Source organism: Squalius cephalus, assembly GCF_949319135.1.
Source record: "Squalius cephalus genome assembly, chromosome: 9".
NCBI classification, from domain to species: Eukaryota; Metazoa; Chordata; class Actinopteri; order Cypriniformes; family Leuciscidae; genus Squalius; species Squalius cephalus.
In genome coordinates, this window is record NC_137130.1 from 406,748 (window position 1) to 418,837 (window position 12,090).

Here is a 12,090-nt window from a genome sequence, read left to right on the forward strand (position 1 = left end):
TGTGACATGGGGAACGGGAAACCCACTCTTCTAGAAAGAGCAGATCTGAGCTGTTTCTCCTCCAGTGAACTCTCAGTCATCTGCTCCTCAGGCTTATATAATCCAGATCTGTCCTCATTTCCAGCGCTGAGAGACGCTTCTCTCTGACACTTCAACACTTCAACACACACAGTCTGCCACAGAGTTGCTTCCAGCCCAGCAAACTGGGAAGAGCTGGACGGGTTTCTCAGAACCTCATAAACTCAGCTCTGGACTCAAAGGGATTGTGTAGAGACCGGGGCTAGTTGTCACAAAGGCTGGAATCCAAGAGAACATTTACAAACATCATATATATAATCATGTAGGGGTGTATCGATCCCCTGATGTCACGATTCGATGCATATCACAATACTGAACTCACAATACGATATTATTGCGATACTCCAAGACATATGATAAAAGGTTAACAAAAAATATACTGTTGATTAAAATGCTAAATTTGGTTTTACATTGGAAATAAGAATATTCTTGGACTTGGTGCTGATAAACCCAATACAGGACAATAGAGACACCAGAATAAACATATTCATGATTCTGAAGCTGAAAATACACAATTATTTCAGACGAATATGCTTGAACACTGACATTATCAGAACCCACAAATATTCCCCCATTGCATTATTATACATTATATTCAACATTATATAGAGTCAAGTCAAGTCAAGTCAAGTCATCTTCATTTATATAGCGCTTTTAACAATGTAGATTGTCTCAAAGCAGCTTTACAGAGATAAACGTATAATTTAAGGTAAGATTGTTTTGGCTTTATAGCGGTTCTTTAATAAAGTTATTTTCCAGGCCAGGGGTCCAGGCGAAGGTCCTTCATCAGATCTGGATACGGCCTGGATCCGGCAGGCTGTGGGAAAACCTCGGGATAGACAAAGACACTAAAATTAGCGTAGATGCCATTCTTCTCATGATGTAACGAGTACATCAGGATTTATGGGAAGTGTTCCCGGTTCCAGCTGACCTAATCTATGCAGCCTAACAGTGAATTATAGAAGTCTATAATGTATTATGTGAATGCTAGGTCAAAGAGATGTGTCTTTAGTCTGGCTTTGAACTGACAGAGTGTGTCTGCTTCCCGGACAATGTTAGGAAGACTGTTCCAGAGTTTTGGTGCTAAATAGGAGAAGGATCTACCGCCAGCAGTCGATTTAGATATTCTAGGTATTATCAACTGGCCGGAGTTTTGAGATCGCAATAGACGTGAAGGACTATAATGCGTTAAGAGCTCGCTCAAGCACTGCGGAGCTAAACCATTCAGTGCTTTGTAAGTGATCAGCAATATTTTAAAATTGATGCGATGTTTAATAGGGAGCCAGTGCAGTGTTGACAGAACTGGGCTAATATGGTCATACTTCCTGGTTCTGGTAAGAACTCGAGCTGCTGCGTTTTGGACCAGCTGTAGTTTGTTTATTAAGCGTGCAGGGCAACCACCCAGTAGAGCATTACAATAATCTAGCCTTGAGGTCATGAACGCATGAACTAACTGTTCCGCATTTGTCACTGAGATCATATGGCGTAATTTAGATATATTTTTAAGATGGAAAAATGCGGTTTTACAGATACTAGACACGTGACTTTCAAATGAAAGATTGGTATCAAAGAGCACACACACACACACACACACACACACACACACACACACTCACACACCCAGGTTCCTAACCGACGACGAAGACTTGACAGAGCAGCCATCAAGTGTTAGACAGTATTCTAGATTATTACATGAGGAAGTTTTTTGTCCAATAATTAGAATCTCTGTTTTTTCAGAATTTAGAAGTAGGAAATTACGAGTCATCCAATTTTTTATATCAGCTGTGCATTCTGTTAATTTAGTGAATTGGTAAGTTTCGGTAGGTTTTGAAGAAATATAGAGATAGAGTAGTTTAATGTAGTACTGACCCTAAAACTCTGACAACTTTGAATTTTTTCTCACACAGTCATTTTTATTTAGGGTGAACTATCCACGATACTTGTTGCATTTTTGTATTGCGATATATTGTAACACGATATATTGTTACACCGCTACATTTCTGTGAATTCTGTGCTCCACATTGAAAATTTCAATATCATATTTTGTATTTTTTGTTACAGTTGAGCTGTTTTGCCACTGTCACCTTTGGCTTGATGAAACACAAGACTGAACTTGTGAAAACATTTGATAAACGCAGGGATCAGGACCAGTATTCAGAAGAAAGGTTGATCCATAATCTTGATGGAAACTGATGGAAGGAATGAGCAGATCTTCAGAAGAAAGAAAGGCATGATCTGCTGGTGGAATGATCACGTTCTGATGGCGAATCTGCTGAATCTCTGAGAGAAACACACGTTTCTTCTTCTCTGTCCACATGACTGATAAACGGGCCTGAGGTGCTGAAACTCCTCAAGCCTGAGGTGAGCTTTTAATGAGGAACAGGAGAACACAGACTCTTCTGCTAATGAGGAAAACGGCTTCAACTCTTTGTGAACTCTATAGAAGAATCTACTCTACTTTTAATTCATATACATGAATGAATCTGTTTATATGTCAAATGCTCAGGGCTTCTGTATCAGAAAGAAAGAGTTACTGATGCTGATGAGGGTTTGATACTCGTTCGCTAAAGGACAAAATAATTATATTTCATGCATCTCTTTCATCAGTTCATAGTGTTCAAAACCAACATCGCATTCAGTGTTCAGTGTTCAGATCGACACACGACTGACGCTGTGCTGTAAATCAATTCAAATGAGAACAAAATTATCATTATATTTTTTAAATAATTACATAAAAAGTTAAAAAAATAATGTAAATTTAATTTTAATAACTTTAAAAAAAATAAACATTAAGCATAGCGTCAGTTCTGACAGGTCTCGTCAGCGACTCTCAGCTGATCCTCTAACTGTAGGAATATGACTCTATCACTGTATATATAATCTCCTCCAGTATTACCATCAGCAGGAGCGGATGACCCTCCTCCCTCCCCAGCTCCACCCGTCTATCATCAGCAGGAGCGGATGACCCTCCTCCCTCCCCAGCTCCACCCGTCTATCATCAGCAGGAGCGGATTACCCTCCTCCCTCCACAGCTCCACCCGTCTATCATCAGCAGGAGCGGATTACCCTCCTCCCTCCACAGCTCCACCCGTCTATCATCAGCAGGAGCGGATTACCCTCCTCCCTCCACAGCTCCACCCGTCTATCATCAGCAGGAGCGGATGACCCTCCTCCCTCCACAGCTCCACCTGTCTATCATCAGCAGGAGCGGATGACCCTCCTCCCTCCCCAGCTCCACCCGTCTATCATCAGCAGGAGCGGAAGACCCTCCTCCCTCCCCAGCTCCACCCGTCTATCATCAGCAGGAGCGGATGACCCTCCTCCCTCCCCAGCTCCACCCGTCTATCATCAGCAGGAGCGGATGACTCTCCTCCCTCCACAGCTCCACCCGTCTATCATCAGCAGGAGCGGAAGACCCTCCTCCCTCCCCAGCTCCACCCATCTATCATCAGCAGGAGCGGATGACCCTCCTCCCTCCCCAGCTCCACCCGTCTATCATCAGCAGGAGCGGATGACTCTCCTCCCTCCACAGCTCCACCTGTCTATCATCAGCAGGAGCGGATGACCCTCCTCCCTCCCCAGCTCCACCTGTCTATCATCAGCAGGAGCGGATTACCCTCCTCCCTCCACAGCTCCACCTGTCTATCATCAGCAGGAGCGGATTACCCTCCTCCCTCCACAGCTCCACCCGTCTATCATCAGCAGGAGCGGATGACCCTCCTCCCTCCCCAGCTCCACCCGTCTATCATCAGCAGGAGCGGATTACCCTCCTCCCTCCACAGCTCCACCCGTCTATCATCAGCAGGAGCGGATTACCCTCCTCCCTCCCCAGCTCCACCTGTCTATCATCAGCAGGAGCGGATGACCCTCCTCCCTCCCCAGCTCCACCCGTCTATCATCAGCAGGAGCGGATGACCCTCCTCCCTCCCCAGCTCCACCCGTCTATCATCAGCAGGAGCGGATTACCCTCCTCCCTCCACAGCTCCACCCGTCTATCATCAGCAGGAGCGGATTACCCTCCTCCCTCCACAGCTCCACCTGTCTATCATCAGCAGGAGCAGATTACCCTCCACAGCTCCACCCGTCTATCATCAGCAGGAGCGGAAGACCCTCCTCCCTCCCCAGCTCCACCCGTCTATCATCAGCAGGAGCGGATGACCCTCCTCCCTCCCCAGCTCCACCCGTCTATCATCAGCAGGAGCGGATGACTCTCCTCCCTCCACAGCTCCACCCGTCTATCATCAGCAGGAGCGGATGACCCTCCTCCCTCCCCAGCTCCACCTGTCTATCATCAGCAGGAGCGGATTACCCTCCTCCCTCCACAGCTCCACCTGTCTATCATCAGCAGGAGCGGATTACCCTCCACAGCTCCACCCGTCTATCATCAGCAGGAGCGGATGACTCTCCTCCCTCCACAGCTCCACCTGTCTATCATCAGCAGGAGCGGATGACCCTCCTCCCTCCCCAGCTCCACCCGTCTATCATCAGCAGGAGCGGAAGACCCTCCTCCCTCCCCAGCTCCACCCGTCTATCATCAGCAGGAGCGGATGACCCTCCTCCCTCCCCAGCTCCACCCGTCTATCATCAGCAGGAGCGGATGACCCTCCTCCCTCCCCAGCTCCACCTGTCTATCATCAGCAGGAGCGGATTACCCTCCTCCTTCCACAGCTCCACCCGTCTATCATCAGCAGGAGCGGATGACCCTCCTCCCTCCCCAGCTCCACCCGTCTATCATCAGCAGGAGCGGAAGACCCTCCTCCCTCCCCAGCTCCACCCGTCTATCATCAGCAGGAGCGGATGACCCTCCTCCCTCAACAGCTCCACCCGTCTATCATCAGCAGGAGCGGATTACCCTCCTCCCTCCACAGCTCCACCCGTCTATCATCAGCAGGAGCGGAAGACCCTCCTCCCTCCCCAGCTCCACCCGTCTATCATCAGCAGGAGCGGATGACCCTCCTCCCTCCCCAGCTCCACCCGTCTATCATCAGCAGGAGCGGATGACCCTCCTCCCTCCCCAGCTCCACCCGTCTATCATCAGCAGGAGCGGATTACCCTCCCCAGCTCCACCCGTCTATCATCAGCAGGAGCGGATGACCCTCCTCCCTCCCCAGCTCCACCCGTCTATCATCAGCAGGAGCGGATTACCCTCCTCCCTCCACAGCTCCACCTGTCTATCATCAGCAGGAGCGGATGACCCTCCACAGCTCCACCTGTCTATCATCAGCAGGAGCGGATTACCCTCCACAGCTCCACCTGTCTATCATCAGCAGGAGCGGATGACTCTCCTCCCTCCACAGCTCCACCCGTCTATCATCAGCAGGAGCGGATGACCCTCCTCCCTCCCCAGCTCCACCTGTCTATCATCAGCAGGAGCGGATGACTCTCCTCCCTCCACAGCTCCACCTGTCTATCATCAGCAGGAGCGGATGACTCTCCTCCCTCCCCAGCTCCACCCGTCTATCATCAGCAGGAGCGGATGACCCTCCTCCCTCCCCAGCTCCACCCGTCTATCATCAGCAGGAGCGGATGACCCTCCTCCCTCAACAGCTCCACCCGTCTATCATCAGCAGGAGCGGATTACCCTCCTCCCTCCACAGCTCCACCTGTCTATCATCAGCAGGAGCGGATGACCCTCCTCCCTCCACAGCTCCACCCGTCTATCATCAGCAGGAGCGGATTACCCTCCTCCTTCCCCAGCTCCACCCGTCTATCATCAGCAGGAGCGGATTACCCTCCTCCCTCCCCAGCTCCACCCGTCTATCATCAGCAGGAGCGGAAGACCCTCCTCCCTCCCCAGCTCCACCCGTCTATCATCAGCAGGAGCGGAAGACCCTCCTCCCTCCCCAGCTCCACCCGTCTATCATCAGCAGGAGCGGATTACCCTCCTCCCTCCCCAGCTCCACCCGTCTATCATCAGCAGGAGCGGATTACCCTCCTCCCTCCCCAGCTCCACCCGTCTATCATCAGCAGGAGCGGATTACCCTCCTCCCTCCCCAGCTCCACCCGTCTATCATCAGCAGGAGCGGAAGACCCTCCTCCCTCCCCAGCTCCACCCGTCTATCATCAGCAGGAGCGGATGACCCTCCTCCCTCAACAGCTCCACCCGTCTATCATCAGCAGGAGCGGATTACCCTCCTCCCTCCACAGCTCCACCCGTCTATCATCAGCAGGAGCGGAAGACCCTCCTCCCTCCCCAGCTCCACCCGTCTATCATCAGCAGGAGCGGATGACCCTCCTCCCTCCCCAGCTCCACCCGTCTATCATCAGCAGGAGCGGATGACCCTCCTCCCTCCCCAGCTCCACCCGTCTATCATCAGCAGGAGCGGATTACCCTCCCCAGCTCCACCCGTCTATCATCAGCAGGAGCGGATGACCCTCCTCCCTCCCCAGCTCCACCCGTCTATCATCAGCAGGAGCGGATTACCCTCCTCCCTCCACAGCTCCACCTGTCTATCATCAGCAGGAGCGGATGACCCTCCACAGCTCCACCTGTCTATCATCAGCAGGAGCGGATTACCCTCCACAGCTCCACCTGTCTATCATCAGCAGGAGCGGATGACTCTCCTCCCTCCACAGCTCCACCCGTCTATCATCAGCAGGAGCGGATGACCCTCCTCCCTCCCCAGCTCCACCTGTCTATCATCAGCAGGAGCGGATGACTCTCCTCCCTCCACAGCTCCACCTGTCTATCATCAGCAGGAGCGGATGACTCTCCTCCCTCCCCAGCTCCACCCGTCTATCATCAGCAGGAGCGGATGACCCTCCTCCCTCCCCAGCTCCACCCGTCTATCATCAGCAGGAGCGGATGACCCTCCTCCCTCAACAGCTCCACCCGTCTATCATCAGCAGGAGCGGATTACCCTCCTCCCTCCACAGCTCCACCTGTCTATCATCAGCAGGAGCGGATGACCCTCCTCCCTCCCCAGCTCCACCCGTCTATCATCAGCAGGAGCGGATTACCCTCCTCCTTCCCCAGCTCCACCTGTCTATCATCAGCAGGAGCGGATGACCCTCCTCCCTCCACAGCTCCACCCGTCTATCATCAGCAGGAGCGGATTACCCTCCTCCTTCCCCAGCTCCACCCGTCTATCATCAGCAGGAGCGGATGACCCTCCTCCCTCCACAGCTCCACCCGTCTATCATCAGCAGGAGCGGATTACCCTCCTCCTTCCCCAGCTCCACCCGTCTATCATCAGCAGGAGCGGATGACCCTCCTCCCTCAACAGCTCCACCCGTCTATCATCAGCAGGAGCGGATGACCCTCCTCCCTCCACAGCTCCACCTGTCTATCATCAGCAGGAGCGGATTACCCTCCTCCCTCCCCAGCTCCACCCGTCTATCATCAGCAGGAGCGGATTACCCTCCTCCCTCCACAGCTCCACCTGTCTCAGTCAGGATGGCTTTCTGATTCCCCTGTGAATCAGACTAAATTCTCAAATGATGTTGTACATTGAAATATTGAAATTAATGATATCTGCAAAACATTCATGTTGGGGGGAGGGGGGGTATTGCTGCTCTTATCCACGCTATGCTAACCAGAACAGAACCAGACCGCCGATCCTGACTGTATGCTAATTCAATTCAATTCAATTCAATTCAAATTTATTTGTATAGCGCTTTTCACAATACATATTGTTTCAAAGCAGCTTTACAGAAAGTGCATTTCAGAAATGTACATAGAGAAATACAGTTAGTTAATCATGTATTGATTTAGGGCATAAACATCGCCAGCGTCGAGTCGTCTCTTCACGGGTGTTGGAGAATCTGTAGTTTCCATGAGAGGCTGGATACAAACTGGAGCTGACGATCTGTATTTACCTCGGGACTAGCGTCCCGAGATAACAACAGAAAAGCATATGGGAAATAATTAGCGTAGCTGCTGTTCGCAATATTAATGCATTCAATCTGATTCAACTGTAGTATAAAAATGTAAGTATTATGTGAATGCTTGGCTAAAGAGATGCGTCTTTAATCTAGTTTTAAATTGGGACAGCGAGTCTGAGCCTCGAACAATATCAGGAAGGCCATTCCACAGTTTAGGAGCTAAATGTGAAAACGCTCTCCCTCCTTTAGTGGACTTAGATATCCTAGGAATGACCAGAAGCCTCGAATTTAGTGATCTTAAAGAGCGCGATGGATTGTAGGGCGATAGAAGTTCCGTTAAATACACGGGAGCTAAACCATTTAGGGCTTTATAGGTCAGTAGCAATACTTTGTAATTGATACGGAACTTTATAGGTAACCAATGTAGAGACGACAGAATTGGTGTTATATGATCGTATTTTCTTGATCTAGTAAGAACTCTAACGGCGGCATTTTGGACTAACTGTAGCTTGTTTATAGAGGATGCAGGACAACCAGCTAATAAAGCATTACAGTAATCTAGTCTCGAGGTCATGAATGCATGAACTAACTTTTCTGCATCAGAAACTGATAGCATGTTACGTAGCTTAGCAATGTTTCTAAGGTGGAAAAAGGCTGTTCTTGTAACATATGAAATATGATTTTCAAAAGACAAGTTGCGGTCTAATATAACACCCAGGTCTTTTACTGTAGAGGATAAAGTAACAGGACACCCTTCTAAATTAAAGTTGTATTGTAAGAGGTTTTGTGGGCAGTTTTTTGGACTAATAAGTAATACCTCCGTTTTATCTGAATTTAATAGCAGAAAATTACATGTCATCCAGTATTTTATATCTTTAACACACTCTGTTAATTTAGATAATTTAGCGTTTTCATCTGGTCGTGATGAAATATATAATTGAGTGTCATCAGCATAACAGTGGAAATTAATTCCATGTTTTCTTATAATATTACCAAGTGGCAGCATATATATTGAGAATAGCAGAGGGCCTAACACAGATCCTTGCGGTACACCGTAGTTTACTGACGTTATCTTCGATTTTTCCCCATTTACGCAGACAAAATGGTAGCGGTCAGATAAGTATGATCTGAACCAGCTTAATGCCTGTCCCTGAACACCAGTGTAGTTTTGTAGTCGGTCTAAGAGTATTGTGTGATCTATAGTATCGAACGCAGCACTAAGATCAAGTAAAACTAATATTGAGATACAGCCTTGGTCAGAAGCTAAAAGTAAATCATTTGTGATTTTAACGAGCGCAGTTTCTGTGCTATGATGCGGTCTGAATCCAGACTGAAACTTTTCATAGATATCATTTTCTTGCAAGAAAGAGCCCAGTTGAGCGGACACAACTTTTTCTAGTATTTTAGACATAAATGGAAGATTTGAAATGGGTCTGTAATTTGCTAGGTTATTATGATCTAATTGTGGTTTCTTAATAAGAGGTTTTATAACTGCCAACTTGAATATTCTTGGAACATGACCTAAGGATAAAGATGAGTTAATAATATTGAGAAGAGGCTCTTCCACTACAGGTAACACTTGTTTCAGTAGTTTAGTTGGTATTGGATCTAATAAACACGTTGTTGGTTTAGATGCAATGATAAGTTTATTTAACTCTTCCTGTCCTATAGTTGCAAAGCGCTGTAATTGTTCTTGCGGGGTGATAATTGAGGCTGAATCATAAGACACCATTAAAGATTAAAGATTGTACGATTGTAATTGTCCATCTTATTTGACGATAGTGGTCCTGACAGAAATTTCTTTGAAATGAAGCTGAAATAAAATATATATATATATATATATATATATATATATATATATATATATATATATATATTATTATTATTATTATTAGTATTATTAGTAGTATTATTATTATTATTTGATGAGAAACAAACTTTAAAAACTTAAAAATTAGAAATGTAGCCTTGGCAAAAATCTAAATTAAAATAAGTTTAAGTTTAAGTAATAATAATAAATTAATAAAAAAGTATTAAAAGAGTAGTTGTTCCAAAAAATAAAGCTGTATTGAAAAATCTCATAAAACTTAAGAAAAAGGAAACTAAAATTCAAATGAAAACTGAAAACATTAAAAATGTCGAAAATGCTGAAATTAATCTAAATTAAAATAATATATATATACATAAATGCCATTTAAGTGAAATTACTGAACTTAAATATACGAGCTTGATAAAAATGATCATTCTAGAAGAAAATTTCAGATGGCACATTTCAGAGGCTTTTGCATCTGAACTCTTCATATATATATATTAGATGTGAAACACACTTGAAAAAAAACTTAGATTTATAATGTTGCCTTGGCAACCAACTAAAATAAAATAAGTTGAAGTACTAAAATTTGTAAAAAAAAAAAAAAAAAAAAATATATAATATATATAATTAAAAAGAAAAATAGTTCCAAAAAATAAAGCTAAATTGATTTTTTTTTAGACAAATGATAAAAAACAATATCCAAAAAAATATTAAAACCTACACTAAAATTAAAATTAAAATATAAAAATAAAAGCAAAAGCAAAATATTAATAATACTACATTTAAAAAAAAAAAAAAAAAAACAGTAAATTTGACGGGCAGGTGAGTAAATTCTGACAGGAATGAACTGTTTCTTTAAGATACGATATAAATATAGAGTGTGAATGAAGAGAATTTAACACTTACTGAATAATATCGGTCTTTCTTGTATATTTCATATTCTTCCTAATATAAAGCTAGAGATCTGCAGGTGTTTGAGCAAGGAATAACGTTCCTGAAGCTTCCTGAAACTCTGAGGATCGTTCTTCAGCCACGTGTCTTCGGAAAACTGGGAAAAACTGGGAAAAACTACATCATCGGCAGCAAATCCAACTAAACTCCACGTTTCACATGAGGACAAAGAAAGACGATGGAAAGAAACTCATTCTCACTGGCCAATGGAAGCTTTTCCACCACGGGATACAAAATGAAAAAGATGCTTGGACTTAAGACCTTTTATCTCACAATTCTGACTTTATAACTCAACATTTTTATTTCATAATTCGGAGGAAAAAAAGTCAGAAATGTGAGATATAAAGTCCCAGTTACCATTATTTTATTTTGGATTCCGTGGCAGAAACAAGTTTCCACACAGACCTGGAGTGAATGAGCACTAACTAAAGGATGAAATGTTGGGATGCTGGTGTTCGGGAACACACTCGTGACGCTTCTCGAGGGAATTACACCAAATCATTCTGATCACACATTGGTCCGCTGGTTACTCCAGTTATCCAATCACAGCCTCCGCTGAGTTTATCGTCACATGGGGTTATTGTTGCACATCATGGGATTCATTTGATAAATCCGTTTCCAACAATTGTTTCCAATTTTTTATGCACATTTTTAGAATTTATGCACGTTTCCATCCAGCATTTCCTTTTTATGCAATATCTCAAATTTGCATGAAAACAGTCGGATGGAAACACGACATGTGAGTGAACAGTTTGTATGATAATTATGAAATGCATTAATCTCTGGTTGGCATGAAGACACGACGACTCGAACACTTTCACTAGAGGAACTTCCCGGCCACAGGCTCTCCGCGCCAGAGACGAACCCTAACCCGGCCTCGGGTGAACAGGCCAGCGGCGTTTCTTCATGCTTCACTGTTAATGAACATATGTAAAAGGTCATGTGAATAAGCAATGAAAAAAGCCTGAAATGCTGGATAAATACACATATTTGACAAGCTGCTCGTGTTTCCAGTGCAGAAATGGGCCGAGTCTGGAAGTGCATCTTTAATGCGAGCACATCTTGAGCCATTACATGTCCTCGTCGCTGAGTCTAGTTTGGACGTTTTTCCAGCATCTGCACAAACAAGCAGAAATATCTGATATTTCACCTGTACTGTCCTGAAGCAAACAGCCATATGTGTTCTGTCAATTATTCAGAGGTTTATTTAGGAACATATGGACGCTGAAGACAAAACTTCAGTGCAAAAACAGATTCATTCAATTTGCACATACAGTCACACAATATAGTCATGACAGCGACTTTAAAAAAGCATGAAATAATTGTAAATATTTTACAGGAATGAGAAGAAACACTGATGTTCCGCAGCGGTTTTTGCATAACAATCTCTCCAGACTCTCTCGCCTGAAGCCCTGCATGAAATT